Source organism: Lepidochelys kempii, chromosome 4 (genome assembly GCF_965140265.1).
Source record: "Lepidochelys kempii isolate rLepKem1 chromosome 4, rLepKem1.hap2, whole genome shotgun sequence".
Classification (NCBI taxonomy): Eukaryota; Metazoa; Chordata; order Testudines; family Cheloniidae; genus Lepidochelys; species Lepidochelys kempii.
The window spans coordinates 57473558-57495129 of record NC_133259.1 but is presented as its reverse complement, the minus strand read 5'-3'; the positions used below and the strand labels follow the sequence as shown (position 1 = coordinate 57495129).

The following is a 21572-nucleotide window of genomic DNA, read 5'->3' as shown; positions in this document are numbered from 1 at the left end:
CCAAGTAGGCTGGCAGGAAATCAGACATACTGGCTGTTCTGCCTGCTTCCTGGCTGGATGCCTGGTTGGCAAGAGGGCCGGGTTTCCAGATTGCTGTGGGCATTAAGCCGGGCATGCTAGAAAGCTTTCCTTCTCCCAGCAGACAGGCAGGACTCCACAACTGTATGGGTGGCTTACTGACTGCCCAGCTCACTGACATGACATATCATGTCCTTTATATATTATTCCAATTACAGCAGGAACTTTCCGATTACCAATCATAATTTTTTATTTATTTTATAATTTAAAAATAATTCTTAAACCCTAATATAAAAATAATATAAATACAATATTATATTTTGTAATATAAAAGCTGAAATATTTTGACTAGATTATGACAATGACATAGTCTGGTATATAAATTGAAACATTTGATTTTTGTATTCTGTTGTCATTATCTATATTATAATTTATATTAAAAATCATATCAGTTATATTGAAATGAAATTATTTCATGTTCATGTTAAAAATCAATGTTTCATTTTTTTTCTCAAATGAAATTTTGGAATTCCAGTTCTGAAGATGTTTTGAAGTTTTCGTTGTTCCAATTTGGAATGAAGAAAAATTTGAAATGTTTGAATTTTGAACTGAATGGAAATTCCTAATGACTGGCCCTAAGCAGGGCTGGCTCCAGGCACCAGCAAAAGAAATGGGTGCTTGGCGCGGCACGTTTCCAGGAGCGGCATTCAGTGCTGGCCATGCCTCCCCTAGAAATGTGCCCCACCCCCACCCCAGCTCGCCTCCAGCTGCTTCCCTGAGTGCACCGCTGCCACTCTGCTTCTCTCCCCTCCCTCCCAGGCTTGCCACATGCCAAATAGCTGTTTTGTGCTGCAAGCCTGGGAGGGAGGGAGGAGAAGCTGAGCGGCGGCGTGCTCGGGGGAGGCGGCGGTGGTGGAGCGGAGGCGAGCTGGGGCAGGGAGCGGTTCCTCTACCCCCACTCCCCCCGTTACTTCCTGCGCTTCCCCACCACCCTCGCTCACCTCCGCTCTGCCTGCTCTCCTGAACGTGCTGCCTCTCCCTCGCCTGAGAAGCAAGGGGGAGAAGTGGAGCGGCAGCGTGTTCAGGGGAGAAGGTGGAGCGGAGGTGAGCTGGGTCAGGGAGTTGCCGGGGGGGAGCCTCAGGAAGCAATGGGGGGGAACGCAGCACGCCTGAGGGAGGAGGCGGGGCTGGGGATCTGGGGAAGGGGTTGGGAAGGGGCGGAGTTGGAGGGGGGGGCACAAAAAAAAAGTGGGGGCGGCCAAAATTTTTTTTTGCTTGGGGTGGTAAAAATCCTAGTGCCTGCCCTGGCCCTAATGAGAACATAAGAATGGCCATGCTGTCAATCCAATGGTCCATCTAGCTCATATCCTGTCTTCTGACAGTGGCCAATGCCAGGTGCTTCAGGGGGAATGAGTAGAACAGGTAGTCATCAAGTGATCCATCCCCATGATATCCATCCATGATACAATGTTGTTTAAAGCTGCCCTCATTTCGATGAGTAACACTTTCAGAAATTTCACCTGCATAACACAGATAAATTAACTGTTTTAATTGCCCACCCATCTCCATCTTTCAGGTTTAAATTCTTCTCCCATTCAATGTGTGGTTATGTGTTTTCTTTTGTTTGCATTTTAATTCAGATCCGGTGAACAGCAGCCATTTTTCACAATGATCACATAAACACTGATAGAATTAGAGACTTTCCATAAAATTTGCTGTTTTCCCCCCAGAACAATATAAGACCTTGAGTGCACTGTGGCTTAAGCTGTCTTATAAACTACATCTCAGTTTTAGGGCAAGTTGCTAATATTGTAAGAAAAACTGCCCCTGTACGAGCTGGCTGGGAAACTCCTGCTAACCTTCTATTCCTGTCATTCCAGACAGTCTGATTCCCAACGATCTCCACATACCCTCCGACTCCCTCTCCGCTTCATTAGTTACCATGCCACTTTCCTCCTACTCTTCCTTTCCAGATGTGGCCTACGGAAAAAGAGAGGGACGTTTTTGAAAGGACAGTTCTTTTTAGCCTGTCTATTCTGCCCCTTCCTTAGTGCCTGTGTTAGTCCCACTAGTCCAGCTGGCGTGCTGTACCAGTTAGTGTAAAGGGCTGGGGAGAATTTCCCTGACATACGAACTGAGGAAGGCAGCCATAGGCTGTCTTCTAAGCACCACCCTCACAGACCCTGGTATAAGGGATGAAGCAAGGGATGGGCAGAGCCACAGCACATGGTATTGTGGTGACTCTGGGCAGCCGTGCTGCTATAATATGGACATCTCTTTGGGGCTGTCTGAGTTTTGTGGTCCCCAGAGCCCTTTGGGAGGACATAAAGGTGGCTTCTTAATCGCTTGTTTTTTCCCCTTCCCCTGGGCTGCAAGTTCTGTGCTGCGTCTCTTAGGAGTGCAACACAAACTCTCACCCAGAGAGTCTTTGCTGGTGGACTGAGAATTAAATAGTTGGAAAAGAAGCAGATATTGGGAGGGGAGGTGGCCCACAAAGGGTTGCGTATTAGTTCCCCAGAACAAAATGTTTGACAATAGCTGGTCAAACCAGAGTCTAGTAGAATCCCCGAATCTCTAAACCTGGTTGTTTTTATAAATACCTTGGCTGATGACTTGCTGAAATTTTAATTGCTATCGATAAACTTCAAAAGATGCTACCTGTGCTAGATAATAAATATGCTACTTTTAAAACTCTGATTTTAATACCTCTTCAAGCCCTTAAAAGGTTCACATGTAATTATTTTCTGCAGCAGAAATAAGGCCTCTAACGTGAATCTTGGAGAACGCATCAAGATGAGCGAGGAGGGTGGGGGGGGGAGGGATTTTTGGGGATTTTTTGGGGGGGAGGGATAGCTCAGTGGTTTGAGCATTGGCCTGCTAAACCCAGGGTTGTGAGTTCAATCCTTGAGGGGGCCATTTAGGGATTTGTGGCATAAATTGGGGATTGGTCCTGCTTTGAGCAGGGGGTTGGACTAGATGACCTCCTGAGGTCCCTTCCAATCCTGATATTCTATGATTCTATGTCCTGTCTCCAACCAGGATCATATGTAACCTATTCAGATTTACTTTAGTGTGTCAGGAGTGAGGACCACTTTAGAAGCAAACACATAACGCAGTGGAATTGCTCAGGGCTCGTGTAGATTGTCCAAAATGAATGGAGTATGTTGTTCTGGTTTAAAAAAAAACAAAAAAACAACTGTGGGTAAAAATTAGGCACTTGGAAAAAGACCCAGCCTAACACACACATCTTAAGCATATTAGTTAAAAGCCTGATCTCAATTTTCCCTGGATTAGATTCAGTTATTAATTTTGTGTCCTTGGAAAACTTGCTTTTTCTGTTAATTTTCAGTTTTTAACATGATTTTTCAGGAACAACTATTGTTTAGAAAAAGCACTGAAGAGTGAAACTAAGTTTAGATTTAATAGTGAGTATGTTAGCTATTTATATAAGTTCTTAGATACATTTACCTGGTCATCAGTGAACACCCTAGGGCCTCTTGGATACAGCTTTTAAGGAGAACAGTAAGATAACTGCTGAAATGCAAACACACACGTTCTTGGTTTTAAGCACATTGATGGGACTACTCATGTACTTCTAGGTAAGCTTGTGCCTAAGTATTTGCAGGATCAGGGTTTACGGGCCCATGCACAGTGGACCAGCAACCGAGTAAAGGAACAGTGCCCAAACACAGTTCCAGCTAAACCTAGAATAGACCTTCTAACACAGCTTGACTGCATTCCCAGTGCCTGGTGTGTAAGAAACTGGTTTAGATGGAACTGTTTAAACTTGCATTTTAACACCATTACCTAAACGTATATGATAAAGCCATAGATTATCCAGGGATGGTTCTTGATTTTGTTGGAATCACCCAGAACTAGCTGTGATTTGGTATGGATAGGAGCAGAATCAGATCTTGGATATGGGGGAGGTGCTGGCGGAAGCAGTGATTGGAGGAAATGATATTGGAATCTGGGAGACTGCAGGAACACAGTGAAATTGTGGCAAGAATATGGACAAGACTTTTCAAGGATGAAGATGGATAGCAGGAGTTAGTGCTGAGTATACACAAAAGGACCATGTTTGTGGCAGTCATTTTTGTGATTCCATATCTAGCTTTTTGAGCTTGAAAACTGGTACACTAGATCTCAAGATCTTATCTGTCCTGGAAGACAGTACTGCAGCTGGAACATGAGAGAAATGGTGACATGAAAGGAAATTTGAAGGAGGATACTTGAGAGTGTAGGGGCTTTTTTGTCAGACTGTTTTAAAAAACTTTTTAAACACATTTAATTCCAATCCCTAATAAACGCTTGGGAGAATGGATTTTTTTGTTAGTTATTACTTCTCCCCACCATTCCATCCTAATCTCCTCAATTAGGGTCTGGGAGCTCACATACATCACTGAGATACTCAGGAGAACAGGAAATTATGAATTGACATTCTTGCTAGTCCTAAGGTTTAAAAAAAAAAGGGGGGGAACTCCCCCCTTTTTTGACAAAAACCTTTCATGCCTTCTTTATTCATCATAAAGAATTTTTTTAAAAGGAAGAGCTTAAAAAAAAGCCCAATCTCTTGTGAGTCATCTTTCAGATGAAGCAGTTTAGAAAAATCTACAATGCTATTAGAAAAAGAGGGCTTCTGTTCTTCCCTAACCTCAATATTTTTCTCTTAATTTTTAAGGAGAGTCTTTCTCACATATCTTTAATTCTGGATACGATTGTTCCGAAATATCAAGTCTCTTCTCTAAGTCTCTCAGACTGTAGCAGTTAGATAATAGCACATTATCATTCTACTCTGCATTAATATGCATCAGATAAAATAGTTAAATCTATAGCATATCCTCCATTTCTTATAACAGAAAGCCACGGTACTGGAACACTGTTATAAGTCAGTGTCTCCTGCTTTGAAAATAACCAAATGCACTTTGCCTTAAAATGGATGTAGTTGCAAGAAATTAAGGATGAGCAAATCAAATAGTAAATTACATTTTGCCTGAATTACTGTAAATATTAGACATATTTGGCCAGAAAATGGCCTCTTCCTTACTCCCTATCTCTATCTTTGGAGGATGCCCAGCTGGAGGGCCTATGGCTGATCCCTTGGTCATTTCGGGTGCGTTCATTTGGTCAGCTCCCCAATCTTGCATGTGGGAGGGACTAGCAAGGTAGGTCTGCTCATCCCAAAAATGAGGAGCTATCTTATGGGGAAGCAGATCATTTGCCTGTTTCACTTTCTGCAGCAGATGTACCCTCAAGACTCCATCAGTTACAGCTGCTGCAGTACTAGAGACCTTTAGAGGGCTCTTGAATAGAGGTAGAAGGCATAGGACTATCTCTTGGATTTGTGAAGAGTGGACCGGCACCTTAAGAATTCAAGAAGGGCAGGAAATAGACTAGTTGATGGCCCTCCAAAGAACCCAGGAAGTGGTCAACTAGCTGGCCCTCACAGACCTATAAGAGGAATTGGAGGAGCAGGAGGAGAAAGCTGACCTCACCCACTAAAGATGGCCAGGCTAGGATGAGATGGGGTATCTGAGGGCCTGTGGTTTTACTAATTCAGTTTTCTGATTTATTTCCTAAATATTAGTATCCTCAAAGATGCTAGTATTGATTTTTCTGAATCCACATAATGAGCAGTTTGCCAATTGCTACAGGAAATCATTATCTTGTGATGACTTTCCACTCCATTGAAATGATCTTGGTTTAATCTTTGTCTCCAAAATAATGTGATTTTAAAAAAAAAATCTCATAATTTTGGGTGGATTGACTCATGTTTTTTGAACTTTTTGGGTTGGTAATACGGAATCACTAAAATAACATGCTTTTTAAAAATTGGAGCAAAATAGTATTTATGGTAGGATGAGGGGAAGGGAATTCACACTGAATATCTGTGAAAAGCACTAAAATATATTTAGAAAATACTTTATATCAAGAAATTATTCAGAGCTTGGATAAATTTGAAAAAATTGTCAAGGTAATTATGTCTTCTCAGACTTGTTCATTTTCCCATAATACACTGGGTTTCAAATCCAACCATTATTTTAATATAATTGAAGTCCATAAATAGACTTCTAACAATATACAGAAATTGGTGAGATAAATCTTGTGTATACAGTGCCTAGCACAATGGGGTTTATAACTATAATTATTCTAATAATGGTAATAGCTCTTGGAGGTGAATGTTGGATTCAGTGTACACCCCTGACCCCATTCAAAGAGAAGTGAGAGATCAAAGGTAGTTTCCAATGACTGCTCAATTATTATGGTAAATTTAATGCAATTTTTATAATTATGTGTAGAATGAACAAATACAATTGTGATTCTGAAGTTCTCAAGACTATGATAGCTACAAGACCAAGAAACTCTCCATAGAGACTTCTGCAGTGTGAATAATAATACTTAGCCTTTTACTCAGTAGATCCTCAAGTACTTTACAAAGGAGGTAAATATTGTTGTCCCCATTTTACAAATGAAGAAACTGCAGCAGAGGGGAAGTGACTTGTTCAGGGTTGCACAACTGGTCAGCAGCAGAGCTGAGAATAGAATCCAGGTCTCCTGACTCCTATTCCAGTGCCTAATCAACTGGACTGCAATAACTAAAGATAAATCCATTTAAATTATATGCTTTGAAGTCTGGTCTCAGTCATGCTTGTGAACACAGAGTAACTTAATATGGAATTAAACCACAGTTGCCACCTTTCACATGGTAAATAAGCACCCCAACTTTCACAATAAGCCAAAAATCAAGCTAATCACATTTCAAAACAATCCAACCCCTAAGAATCCCAGCACTCTGTGACTAGATCCCCACGGTGTGCAGTCTGGGACTGTGGTGGGCCTGCTGTGCACCCTGACTCTGTCCTCCCCCACCCCCTTGTTCCTGCTTGCTGGGAGCCGATCAAAAAGAAGCAGCAACAGGGTACAACAAGCTACAAGCTAAACAAGCACCAAGATACAAGCCAAAAACTAGTTAACAAGCAACTCACAAGCCAATTAAGCCAAAAACAAGCCCCATTTCTGCCGTTATTTTTGCAGGTTTGGCATGTCTGATTTAACCCAGTGTGAGACCAGAATCTAGTCAAACATCTTTTTTTCCCATAAGTTTACCTTTCTATTTATGGTAATTAACACATAGAGCCCCTCTCCTCTGTATAGGGAGCAAACATTCACTAATCCTAGAAAATGGGGTCTATCACTATATTGTTATGGAAGGGCTGCATGTCATACATCTATAAACTTAGGTCCCATGTTAACCTCAGAGGTCTGCTTAGGTGGAAGAGTAGGGTGGAGCTGTTTGATGCAATGTGCTCCATTGACAGTATGCCTCATTTAACACAGCAATATTAGTTTTCCTTCAACAGTTCTTATCCATCTCAGAAGGGGAAGTAGCTCACACACCTTGAGCAGATCTACACTACTGCTGTGGGTCGATCTAAGCTACGCAATTTGACTTACATTAGTAGCGTAACTCAAGTTGCCATAGCTTGGATCTACTTACTGTGGGGTCCACACTATGCAATGTTGATGGGAGAGGCTCTCCTGCCAGCATTGCTTCAACCTTTCATTGAGGTGGAGTACAAAAATCGATGGGAGAGCACGCTCCCATCATGATTTTGTCCTCACTAGACCCACTATATTGATGCTGCTGCATCGATTGCACCAGCACCAATTTAGCTTTGGAATGAAGACAAGCCCTTAGTGAAGAAGCTAATGGCAACATGGTTCATGAGCTATGTTTCCTCTGAACTGTGCAGCCATGAGGCAGCCTATTAAGGGCTGTGCAGGTGCTCAAGGCTGCGGCGGGGCGAGAGACCTCTTCCAAAGCCCTGGACCTGCCGTGGACAGGGAAGAGGCACACCAGCCCCAGCTCAGCTTGGCCCATCCATGCTGCAGACGGGGAAGAGGCGCCCCAACCCAGCCCAGCCCGACCTGGACCTGCCGCGGCTGGGGGAGAGGCACCCTTCCCTGGCCCCAACCTAGCCCTGGACCTGCTGTGGCTGGGAAGAGAGGCTCCCAGCCCTCAGCCCCAACCTAGCCCAGCTCTGGAGCTGCTGTGGTGGGGAAAGGTGCCTCTCCCGCCCAGCACGGGTGCTGCTGCTGCAGGGGGAGAGAGCAGGGGGGAGTCCTCTCTCCCCACCATAGCCCCAGGGCAGCCTGCACCCCAAATCCCTCACCCCTGGCTCCACCGCAGAGCCCGGAGCCCTCACCCCCTGCCATTGGCAAGGGGAGGGAAGATCTCTTTTGTCTGCTGGGCTGGCTTCCTCAATACTCTACACAGCCACTTTTACTGATGGGGCTGCTCTCTGGTCCCTGCCTGCACCTGCAGGCATCACCAGGAGCAGAGAACAGCCAGGCAATGAGATTACCTGGGAGCATGCAGCCCAGCCCCAAGCACAGGAGGAACATCAAAAGCCCCAATTTTCCCCCGAGGTAACAGTGGGGCTAGATGTTTGGCAGGGGTGTCAGACAGAGGATGAGACACAGTAAAACTCATGGGGATGGAAAAGGAGTGCCATGGAGCTAGAAGGGGGAAATGAGAAATCATGATGGAGAAGAGGGAGAGTTGTGAGGGAACCATTGGGGGAACAGGGAAAAGGGGATAACCTTTTTTTTTTTCCCCCAGTGGATAACTTTTGAAATAAGCCAGGATGTTACTGAAGGGATTTACATACACTGGAGTAAATTTTCTGTCTTCTGTCCCCCATCACCTTTCTGAAAGGAAAATCAAATCAAATCTAGTAGAATGTGCGCAGAACTGTCCAGCAACAGGGGCCTGGCAGCCCTCTGGTCCCTGTTTATTAGGAGAATTGTCTGGCAAAAATGTTCATGATGGCAGCTGTAGTTCTAGGCAGGGCTGTTTCCTGGAAGACACAGTGACATTTTCAGTCTACTAATGACAACACCCTTCCCCCTTTCAATTGAGATTTGAAGGCTTTTCATTTTTCTTCTGGAAAACAACAGTCACTTTTAAAAACAACTGGAAGGATTTATAGTCCCCACAACAAGCAACTCTGAGGCTGATGGAAGCTGATGTCAAGAAATGGAATGATCTGATTATAAATTGTGTATAATAATGGGCCAAATTAATCATGCCTGGGTGTAACTTCCAGCTGTCTCTTTTTATCTCTTTGTTTTATGAAAACATTTTGGCAATGGAGAGAAAGTGAAAATCATCCAACAGATGGGGAGGAGGGATAGAGGAGCATTGTTTCTAAAGATTTTATTTTTAGTGTTCTTAAGAAAACAATAAATACCTCCAGAAAGAGCAGGAGGCCACTGTCGCCAGCCAAGCAAGGAAGCCTAAAGGCCTAATGATGATTTTAGAACTGAACTGGCAGGTCTAGCTATTTCTAAATTGCCATAATAAAGGAGGATACTCAGGCGATTCTTTGTTTGAAAGACACTGCTACCAACATTATGGACAATATCAAACTCCATGCTTGAGCAGGCATTTGCTTTATTTTTTAAAGATTTTTATGGTTTGGAGACTTCTGTTCTCTTTCACTTAGGCTAAGGTTAGTCTTTGTATTGATGCTTCTTGTTTGGAATCTCAATTAAAGGGTTAGATTTGCTCTTGCTGTTAGCATATTACATTGGTTTCCATTGCCTCTGGTTTTGTTTTCAACAGGTGGAGGAGAGATTTTTACTTTTATCTGTTGTCTCCCCTTCAGTAAAATGCTTATTCAGCGTGCTGTTCTATCACCATGTGTTGTCCTTTCTTGTGTTCACTGCATACCCTAAAAACAATGAGGATTCCTTGTGGCACCTTAGAGACTAACATGTATTTGGGCATAAGCTTTTGTGGGCTAGAACCCACTTCATCAGATGCATGGAGTGGAAAATACAGGAGCAAGTATAAATACCTGAAAAGTTGTGATTTCCCTTACCAAGTGTGAGGTCAGTCTAATGAGATGATTCAATTGCAAGCAGGATACCAAAGGAGGATACCAGATGGCTGAAATTGGGGCAAATAGCGGAAGTTAAGGCGAATCCTCAGCACAGACAAGTCTTTGCAGGAAATATAGGATTTGACTCTGTTTAGATGCAGTGGTGATGTTAGGCTACTCAAAAATTCCCATTGCTAAAAGAGGCTGCCATCTGTTCTGAAATACAGACCTGAATACACCTGTCTCAGACCCGAAGAAGATCTCTTGAGTAGCTCAAAAGCTTGTCTTTCACCTGCAGAAGTTGGTCCAGTAAAAGATATTACCTCACCCATCTTGTCTCGCTAATATCATAGAATATCAGGGTTGGAAGGGACCTCAGGAGGTCATCTAGTCCAACCCCCTGCTCAAAGCAAGACCAATCCCCAATTAAATCATCCCAGCCAGGGCGTTGTCAAGCCTGACCTTAAAAACTTCTAAGGAAGGAGATTCTACCACCTCCCTAGGTAACGCATTCCAGTGTTTCACCACCCTCCTAGTGAAAAAGTTTTTCCTAATATCCAACCTAAACCTCCCCCACTGCAACTTGAGACCATTACTCCTTGTCCTGTCCTCTTCTACCACTGAGAACAGTCTAGAACCATCCTCTCTGGAACCACCTCTCGGGTAGTTGAAAGCAGCTATCAAATCCCCCCTCATTCTTCTCTTCTGCAGACTAAACAATCCCAGTTCCCTCAGCCTCTCCTCATAAGTCATGTGTTCCAGACCCCTAATCATTTTTGTTGCCCTTCGCTGGACTCTTTCCAATTTATCCACATCCTTCTTGTAGTGTGGGGCCCAAAACTGGACACAGTACTCCAGATGAGGCCTCACCAATGTCAAATAGAGGGGAACGATCACATCCCTCAATCTGCTCGCTAAGCCCCTACTTATACATCCCAAAATGCCATTGGCATTCTTGGCAACAAGGGCACACTGCTGACTCATATCCAGCTTCTCGTCCACTGTCACCCCTAGGTCCTTTTCCGCAGAACTGCTGCCTAGCCATTCGGTCCCTAGTCTGTAGCTGTGCATTGGGTTCTTCCGTCCTAAGTGCAGGACCCTGCACTTATCCTTATTGAACCTCATCAGATTTCTTTTGGCCCAATCCTCCAATTTGTCTAGGTCCCTCTGTATCCTATCCCTGCCCTCCAGCGTATCTACCACTCCTCCTAGTTTAGTATCATCCGCAAATTTGCTGAGAGTGCAATCCACACCATCCTCCAGATCATTTATGAAGATATTGAACAAAACCGGCCCCAGGACCGACCCCTGGGGCACTCCACTTGACACTGGCTGCCAACTAGACATGGAGCCATTGATCACTACCCGTTGAGCCCGACAATCTAGCCAACTTTCTACCCACCTTATAGTGCATTCATCCAGCCCGTACTTCTTTAACTTGCTGACAAGAATACTGTGGGAGACCGTGTCAAAAGCTTTGCTAAAGTCAAGAAACAATACATCCACTGCTTTCCCTGGGAATATCCTGGGACCAAAACAGCTACAACAACACTACAAACAAACTGAAATATGCAGGACATTCCTCATTTTCACAGATCTAGCCTGCATCCCTCAAGCCTATCCATTTAAAGCAGATAATCTCAAATTTCACTTTTGTTTCACACTATGAAGGTGCATCAATATGTCAACAGAAATGTAGTGGCTGAGAGTACACCCAAAAGAAACTTCACTGAGTGCTGGGAAGGGTTAAGATCATAAGGAATAAATATTTATTTAGACTTCTGCTAGTTTTTTCTGTATGTTTGTGATTTGAACATGTTATGATTCTACTTTTCTTTTAAATGGTAAACTCTGCAAGTTATTTTTATGGATTTTTTTTTGTTAAATAAAATTTTTTTGATCACTTTAATAAATAAAGCTTCACTGGACACATCATTTCCTATTTTGCCAATCATTATCAATTTGGCACAAAAAGATGAAAGGACACAGTTGTCACAGATATTGACTGCTAATGTTCAATAATGCACAGAATCCATTCTAAGGGAATAATGATGTTTTTAATGCGTGTACTTTTTAGTGGATGTTTTTCATTGTTAGGAACAAAAGAAAAATAAATTGTAATGCAAAAAATGCTGTTTCCCCTTCATCTAGCCATTTAATTCTGTTTGAATTGCTAAAGTTTTGCATAAGAAGTATGGTGCAGTAATTGCAAAAATGAAATGGTAGCTATTATGTTGCAGTTGACAGAGAAGCACTGGTTTAAGGATGTATTTTTAGCTGTAAACAGAGAGTAAGAATCAACTGTATATTCTGCAGTGTTTCCCTTGTTTATGTAGCTGAAGGGGGCTTGGACGACTTGTTGCTTTGTGTCTGTGCATACTGCTCACTGTGCAGAAGACTGAAGCTCTGAGCAACATGTTTTTAAACACTCAGCTATTTTTGATTTCTAAAAATACTATTTCTACACTTTAAAAACTGTTCCTGGGAAACTTGCATGTGGAATCTATTTTTACTGCTTTTTTCCATAAGTTTATTGCTTTATTTTAGGGCTGCTCATAAATGCTTTAAAGTCCATAGAACAGTCAGCAGCAGTACAAGCTTTCCCATCACACCCCTACCGCTTTGGGGAACAGAGAAATTCAGTCTTCATACATGATCAATCCCTCTTCTCTCTGGTAAAATTGGTAACAAGGGTACGAGTTCTGTTGGGTGGACACCTGTCACCAGTGAACTGGAGTGAAACCATCAACTACTTTCTAGATGGCTGTCCAACACCTTTCAGTAAATAGAGGGGTTTAGTTATTACTACCTGGAACAGATTTGAATTGGTTACCCAGATCTGTAGACTTTCCTTATCTACTTTTTGTGATGTTTGTTTAAAATGCATCTGCCCTTCAGTGCTGGGACTTGTCTTTTAATATGGGTGTCTAGTGTTCAGAATAATATGGACTCTGATCCTGACCGGGACTTTTGGAAACTACTGTAAAAGAAATAATAATCCTGGAGAGTACTAAATTAAAATCACGAAGAAAATATCTATTAAAAAGCCATTAATATTCTTAAATGTCCTCTCTCTCTTTAAGTTCTGAGTTTTAGATTTTTTTCTGGCTGACCTCATTCTCCAAACAGCCGAATTTTCATGTATGAGTAGCGAGCCGTGAATATAAACAGTTTTCAGGAATGCATTTCAACGTGGCTCTAAAAGTTTTGCGACTACAGTCGTTCGTTTTTCTCCACAATGGAGATCATCTCCGATCATCATTTGGTGCATCTCTTATAGTAAAGTGTCAGTGTCCAACATACTGTGAGAGAAATGGCAGTGGTTTGGGGGAATTATTGCAGGCAACTCTGGCATTTCTTTGGCAAAGCTCTGCTTACAGTGTTGTCATATCTGGGAAGACAGGTTTGGTGCAGGATGGGGGAAACTTAGAATTTCTGTGCAGTGCACATTCTTTAGAAGCCACTGTTAAAAGTTTGTGTTTCTAATGTACTGTAGGGCGTAACTGAATGAGTCAGCAGTTACTTGGAACAAGCTGTGATCGTATATGAAGATAGTTTTGTTTTTGTAAGACTTTAACATGTTGAGAAATACTTAAAAATTAGTATTTCTACTACCTGGGAACTGGTTTTTAAAGCATATAAGTAACTAATTTGAGAGACGTGTGTGTGTGTGTATTTATATTATCACACACCTTTTTTGCTTGTTGGTTTACATTTACTATGTGATAAGATTTTGGGATGAGGGGAATGATTAGATAATAGGCTTCATCATATTAGAGTTAAAGGTACATATGGTCTAATAAATCTGCTATTTTACAGACAGTCCCAGTGGATATATTAATGTGAGTGAGCTGAAAGAGAGTAAATCGAGAATTAAAAAAATGAGGAAACCAAAGTTTGTCTTCTAAAGGCTCATTTCCCTTTAGAAATACTACTCTTTAACCTAAAGTTAGACGTTCCAGCTTTTTCACATTGATATTTTGAGTGACACGTTCTGAATATAGATTAAGTAGGTGTAGGAAGACAGAGAATCACTGGAGGTGAGATTTTCTAAAACACTCCGCATTGACCTAACTCTGCTGCCCTTGAAGTAAATTGATTTTATTGGGAGCAGAGTTCAGAAAATCCCAACCTTAACATCAATTAAATGATAGTTAAGACTCCTTTAGGGCTTGTCTTCACTGCAGTGTTGGCTCAAGGTATAACTTGAGTGTTGTCCTTAACCTGACTCCTAGGCATAGACAAAAATCTCTAGCTTGAGTTAACTGGTGCTTCAAACTTGAGCTAGCTGTCCCGTCACACGTTATGGGTTGAATCTGATTGCTGCTGATCCTGGAGCTAATAATGCAGTGTGGACTCAGAGACTCTGTGCAGTTTGTGTTTTATAGTGTGACCAATCTTGTTTGAACTAGGTTAACTTGAGAGGAGCTAACTCAAGTGTACATAACTTGAGCTAACATTGCAGTGAAGATAAGCCATTAAGCAAAGACTACACTACAGACTTCTGAAAGCACAGCTGTCAGTGGGGGCTGTGAAGAGGCATGATCCCTGACAGTCATAGCCATGTTGGCGGAAGCTCCTGGTGTAGATGCAGATATGAGTAAAAGCACAGTTTTATTGGTGTAAGCTGCATCCACAGCAAGAGTGCTTTACTACTGTAGTATACAATTTCCCATACCAGTAAAGTACACCTAGTATAGACGTGGCCTCTTGTGTTACCAGCTTTGCCCATTACTTTGGGGTATGCTCATTTATTAGAGTTACACTTCTGGGGGAGGGGGTGTCTGTACTTCTATCAATGTACTGCTTGTATCACTTGTGTTCTCATACGGAGCTCTACTTCTCCCTGCTGCAAGTTCCCTCCCAATGGAGCCATCCTGCAGGACCTAGGTTCCCCAAGGCTGGGTTCTTCCAGCCCTAGAATCAGACTCTCTCTCTCACACTCATTCACACTCACACACATATATATTAACAGAGTGCATCTGAGACACACACATATATTAACAGAATGCGTCTGAGAGGACTGGGTTAATCAGCACTCCCAAGCTGACCCCTTATATGTCCCTGGACTCAGCAGGCTGGGTCGAACAGCACCTCCAAGCTGTTACCCTCATATGCCATCGGTACCGCACCAGATCCAAGCATGCCTGAGCAGGCTGGGTTGAGCAGCACTTCTGAGCTGCCACCCTCATATGTTTCTGGTTCAGCACATCTCTATCCCCACTTTCACGTTACAATTATTCTGGTAGTAATCCACTTGATGAGCAAACCCCACAGGATTTTTGGGCGCTGCAGGGATCTTTTAGCTTAGGTACGAGAAGCATTGCTGCAGAGCGAATGAGGAAACCAAAAAAAAAAACCCACCCATGGTGGGGAGAGAGAGACAGAGAGAAGCAACCAGCTAAATCATGAAAGTTATTTATTGCCAGGTAATAACCATAGGGGAGCCAAACAAAACAGTTATAATATTAAATCTAACCTAAATTTGATTATAAAAGTCAGGTTTACAAAACTATGATCACACAAGCCAAGGTCAGAAGGCTATACCTAGAGAGAGCGAGAGAGCTGGGTTCTCACCACTCCGTGATGCTTGAATTGATTGGGGGTCCTAGGTGGAGGTGGTAGCTGAGGGTCTGGAGTGCTGGAGACAGGCAGAGCCCTCAGCATGATCAGTCAGGAGAAGATGAAGTCACAGTGGAACTGATACAGATTTTGAATCCAGGCATCAGAACACTTACTTGAGCATAGGTGCAAATTTTTGTAGAGAAACAACAGTGGTTCAAGGGAGAACACCAGATTTGTTTGTGAAAACAAGGGAGAATACCAAAGTTGTTTTGTTCAGGCTAGACATGGGAGCTGATCATTCCTGGCTTTGGGTGGTGTTCCTTGCGGGGAGCTCACAATGGAGTTAGGGAGCTTCAGTATTTTGGATACCAATGAAAGATTTATTACTAGAATTGGTCTGATGACTACTGAACTGGGTGGCAAGCATGGGTTCGTTAACATCTGGACCATGCTTCCCTGCTTTTCTGGTCCCAGAGTTCCATGCGGTTCTTGCCTTGGAATCTCTGTTCTCCATTCTGTATGCTAATGGAGAATCCTCCTTGTCCCATCTTCGATGCAAATGAGGCTAGGGGTGTTTCCTTAATCCTGTTTCAGAGTAGCAGCCGTGTTAGTCTGTATTCGCAAAAAGAAAAGGAGTACTAGTGGCACCTTAGAGACTAACCAATTTATTTGAGCATGAGCTTTCGTGAGCTACAGCTCACTTCATCGGACGCATTGGTTAGTCTCTAAGGTGCCACTAGTACTCCTTTTCTTTTTCCTTAATCCGGTCATCCTTATCCCAGGATTTAGGTGTGTCTCCCACTGCCTTTTCATTGCTTTTTGTAAATTTTTCTTCTTATGCAGATTTGGTTCAAGCAGAGGCTGGGGGTGAGGTAGGGAGAGGTCTTTAGTGAGTCAGACAGGCTGAGTACTGTGCCCTGGTTCCCCAAGAACACAGAGCTGCTAGGTAACACTTGTAGATCCAGACCTATTGACTTTCCTGTGTGGGTCTCGTTGTTTATATCTAATCATAATGATTCAAAGCAAAATCCATTCAGCTACTTGTCCCTGGTCTGCACCACAAACTTATGATGGTATAACCACATCGCTCAGGCGGTGGAAAATCCACCCCCCACCTCCGAGCAACACTATTATACCGATTTAACTCCTGGTGGTGCTATGTTGATGGGAGGGCTTCTCCTGTCAACATAGCCACCACCGTTTGGGAGGGAGGAGTGTCTGTGCTAATGGGAGTTCTCCCATCAGCATAGGTAAAGTCTTCACTAAGTGCTACAGCGCTGTAAGTATAGACAAATCCACAGTCTCATCTGAATGCGCAAGGAAATATATGTCAAGATGAAAGTATCGTGTAGTGGCTTCAAGGTGTTTTAGTTTATCCACTAAAATATTTATGAAAACAGTACTACAAGCAATTGGAGTAACGTACCATGCTGTCAGATATAAACGTCATTCCATATCTTTTAGCTACATCAGTAGATCTTGCACAGTCATGTTGCCCTGCCTGTAAACAAAAGCCTCTAAAATCAGTCTAGCATGAAAGAAGGAAGACTTAGACAACTAGCTTGTAAAACTCATAAGGATGGTTCTTTTTCCTTAGTGGTTTTGGTTAAAATTGCAATCTAAGCTTAACAGGGATAAACCCTACTTTGCAGAAGTCACTCTATGTAAAAACATTGTGTAAACATTTTTGTTCTGTAACAATCAAATAAAGGTTTTTTTATGTATTATGAAAAAAAACCCCACAAAACAAACAAACCAACCCCCTCCCCCCAAGAACCTGTGAATAGTATTAAATGGTAAATATTTCCCATCTGTTTTTCTATCTCAAAAATGTTGGCTCTTCCCTTAGGATTTTTTTTAACCTTTTATTTCTTGTCATCTTAGCATCTTGCATGGGCCAAATTTTCCTGTCAGTATCACCTGTAGAACTCAATGAAGTTAATGTGGTTTGTATTTACATGTACACATTTGCACTGTTGTAATTAACTTGACCTAATATTTTTACGCTATCGTTGTCACCATGAATTAATATTTAAAATAGTAGATGTGTATTAGGGTTATTCGGAACAGTAATTTTACACCAGTTTCTAAAGCATCTTGATGTGATCTCAGATTATTCCTTCACAAGGAATGCCCTCTGGAATATCACAGTGATGAGTGCAGTGCAAATACTTTGATCAATAGTATAACTGTGCATCCACTCCTCCTTCTTAGCCTGCTATTAGAAGGGCCAAACTCCAGGAATAACTGAGAGCCCTGCTTATCCAGTAGGAAAATGATTGCTATATTGGAAGGCTCATTCCCTGATCTGGACTTTTAAACTAGATAGGTGTCCAATGCAAAGTGAGTAGTACTGGTATAATACTCCCATAGGCAGATTTTTTTTGGGGGGGCACATGGGGGCATTGACCCCCACCCCCAACTGCAAGCCTCAGGCAGGCAGCCTGCGTGTGCAATGTAATGAGTTCTACAGAGGAGATCAGAGAGTGCAGCTCCCAACTTGCACCCCTGAGGAAGGGGGTCAGAATTTTGTTTATAAGCAGAGTGATTAACAGGTGATTAAGATAAGAAAGGGCTGTTAGGGTGTTTCCTATAAATGATCTGTTCCAAGCTTGGTGAATTGGAAAAGGTAAGTAGCCTAAATGATAAAAAGTAATTGTAGATTTTTCTACAGTTGTTTCAATTATTGTATTTAAGAGGTAATAATAAAGTTACTAATAGCTTTCTTAGAGAAGATAACTGATTTTTTTAGACAAAAGAAATTCAGTAGCTCTAATCTACCTGGATGTCAGCAAGGCATTTGATACAGTTCCACACGAGAAATTTTTAGTTAATTTGGAGAAGATGGGGATTAATGAGAGAACTAAAAGGTGGATAAGGAACTGATTAAAGGGGAGACTGCAACAGGTCATACTGAAAGATGAACTGTCAGGCTGGAGGGAGGTTGCTAGTGGAGTTCCTCAGGGATCAGTCTTGGGACCAATCTTATTTAACATTTTTATTACTGACTTTGGCACAAAAAGTAGGAGTATGTGTTATCTGCAAATTTTATTAGCAAAGTTGGGAAGCATTGCCAATATGGAGGAGGACCAGAATAACATACAAGAAGATCTGGATGACCTTGTAAACTGGAGTAATAGAAATGGGATGAAATTTAATAGTGCAAAGTCATGCATTTTGGGACTAATAATAAGAATTTTTGCTATAAGCTGGAGACTTATCACTTGGAAGTGACAGAGGAGAAGAAAGACTGGGGCCGATTGGTTGATCACAGGATGACTATCATGCGGCAATGAAAAAGGGTAATGTTGTCCTGGAGTGCATCAGGCGAGGTATTTCCAGTAGAGACAGGGAAGTGTTAGTACCATTATGCAAGGCACTGGTGAGACCTCATCTGCAATACTGCATGCAGTTCTGGTCTCCCATGTTTAAGAAAGATGACTTCAAACTGGAACAGGTGCAGAGAAAGACTACTAGGATGATCTGAGGAATGGAAAACCTACTTTGTGAGAGGAGACTTGGTTTGTTTAGCCTAACCAAAAGAAGGCTGAGGGGAGATATGATTGGTCTCTATAAATATATCAGAGGGATAAATAGCAGGAGGGGAGAGGAATTATTTAAATTAAGCACCAATGTGGACCCCACAACAAATGGATGTAAACTGGCCATCAACAAGTTTAGGCTTGAAATTTGGCAAAGATTTCTAACCATCAGAGGAGTGAAGTTCTGGAGCAGCCTCCAGAGGAGAGCGGGGGGGGGGGGCTAATTGGCTTCAAGACTAAGCTTGATAAGTTTATAGAGGGGATGGTATGACTGGACTGCCTACAATGGCGTGTGGTCCATCGATGACTGTCTGTAGGAAAGATCCCCGACGGCTGGAGATGGAACAATAGATGGAGAGGGCTCTGAGCTACTACAGAGAATTTTTTCCCAGGTATCTGCCTGGTGGGTCTTGCCCACATGCTCAGAGTCTAACTGATTGCCATATTTGGGGCTGGAAAGGAATTTTCCCTGGGTCAGATTGGTAGAGCCCCTGAGGGTTTTCGCCTTCCTCTGCAGAATGGAGAATGGGTCACTTGCAATTTTAAACTAGTGTAAATGGTGAATTTTCTGTAACTTGAAGTCTTTAAAGCATGATTTGAGGACTTCAGTAACTCGGCAAGAGGTTAGGGGTCTATTGCAGGAGTGAGTGGGTGAGGTTCTGTGGCCTGCAAGGTACAGGTCAGACTAGACGATCACAATGGTCCTCTCTGACTTCTGTAAGTGTATCTGAGTAAGAATATACATTGCAATTTTAAACCTAACCAGTGTCCTTTAAGTGACTTACCACAAGATGTCAGATATGTTAGTATTAGAGCTGAGGGGATCTAATATTTAATTTTCTTTCTTGATATTGGAATCAGATACAGTATTCATGTCAGATAATATCTAAGTTATTATCTGCAAAAAAAAAAAAACAACCCAAGAGTTTTCAGTTGCCTAAGTAGCCCCGACATCATGATTAAAGTACCCCACCCTCTCGAAAAATCTGAAATGGCGCTCCTGTGGGCATGCAGGGAATTCCCCCCCCCCCCCCCCCGCCAATATAGAAGTCAGGCTACGCCTATGAATACTCCATGGATCTGTCTTGCTTACTGGGTGGTGGCATGGTCAGCCCTAAGTATAGCATATTATAGTGTTTATCCTGGAGATGACAAAGGCATGGATCACCATGGCTACCTTCTTATCTGATATAAAATGGTGAAAAATATATTCTTGGCCACTGAGTCACATTTTTTAGGCAGGACCAGAGAATAGTCTGAGTGGTTCAGTCCTTATGTGTCCTGACAGTGGATTGGTAACAGGATCTGGAGCCTTTAAGTTTTGGGTTCAGAATCAGTCCAGGTCAGTTGTGAGTGAAAGTTGTTACCATCTGATGACTTTAATGGGCTGGATGTAGGAATTGCTGTATTAGATTCTGTGGCCTGCGTTATGCAGGAGACTAGATCATCCTAATGGTCCCTTCTGACCTTAAAATCTAAGAATCTGTGACCAAAGTATGGTTCTGAAATAACCTAAAGCTAGGCACACAAGGAGTACTAAGATAAATAGTGAACAAATGCCCTCAGTTGGAGAACTAGTTAGAGAGAGCTCATTCCGCAAAGTGTTTGCCTCTGCTGACCAACTTGAGCTCTGTTTTGCGTAGACTGAGTGGCTGGATTCAGCTGCTTTTCATCCAGATCACTGCTTTGTCCAGACAATAGGAAATCACAGTCGCTGCCTTTGATGAGAATTGCTAGGTAGATTTACTACCCCATTTGCACTGTCAGATCCACTCAAATAAGTTGTAGTGTGAGGGAGAATCTGAACTGACATTTCTTATACTCAGCCTCACATACATGTTGAAAAGAGCACTGGCGGGATTGAGATTAGCAGGACTCTGCTGGTTAGGGTGTTTGAGAAGGATGAACAGTTGCCCATGACCACATTCTCAGAGACTAGTAGATCTAGGTTAATGTGATTCTGTCTACCCCTGCCACATCACACAGATAAGATGGCTGACTCTTGCTGTCCATAGCGTTGAAGACTTCCAATAGATCCAGGTTTGACCTCTTGGTCTCGAGGGCCACAAATGTGATATCTTTGACCACCATTTAATTAATTTAAAAATACGTTTATTTCAGATTTTCTGCTAACAATTTCTACCTTTTTCTACAACTCAGTATGTAATGATGTCACTTTGAAAGTATTTGAAACATGTAAAGGTGGGTTGAAGTCCTCCAAATATTTTTGAAGTGTTATAAGTAAAAAAATTATCATCCTGCAATGCAAAATTTGTTTTAAAGGTGGTGTGGCTCCTAAAGTATATAAAAGACCTAATATATCCCTTGTACAGTAAGAATATATTGTATCTTCACAGTATTGTCAATCCCAAGCATTAAAAATAGTGTCTGAGGCCCCCCCAAAATCATGAGATTTTAAAAATAGTAAACATTTAATACTCTTGATTTTCTTTGGTTTTTTTTTTTTTTAAGCAACCATTACAGCTATATATAATTTTTTATAGTGAAAGCTGGGATTTTGACATAATGACATGACTGCAAGAGATGGGGCTTTAAGAAA

At 42.2% G+C, this 21572-nt stretch overlaps 1 protein-coding gene across 6 annotated transcripts in view; it reads left to right on the top strand.

Annotated features, from left to right (window-relative positions):
* SH3D19 (SH3 domain containing 19) overlaps positions 1-21572 on the top strand; it is a 118614-nt gene that overhangs the window by 23620 nt on the left and 73422 nt on the right. The gene's annotated exons all lie outside the window — the stretch shown is intronic.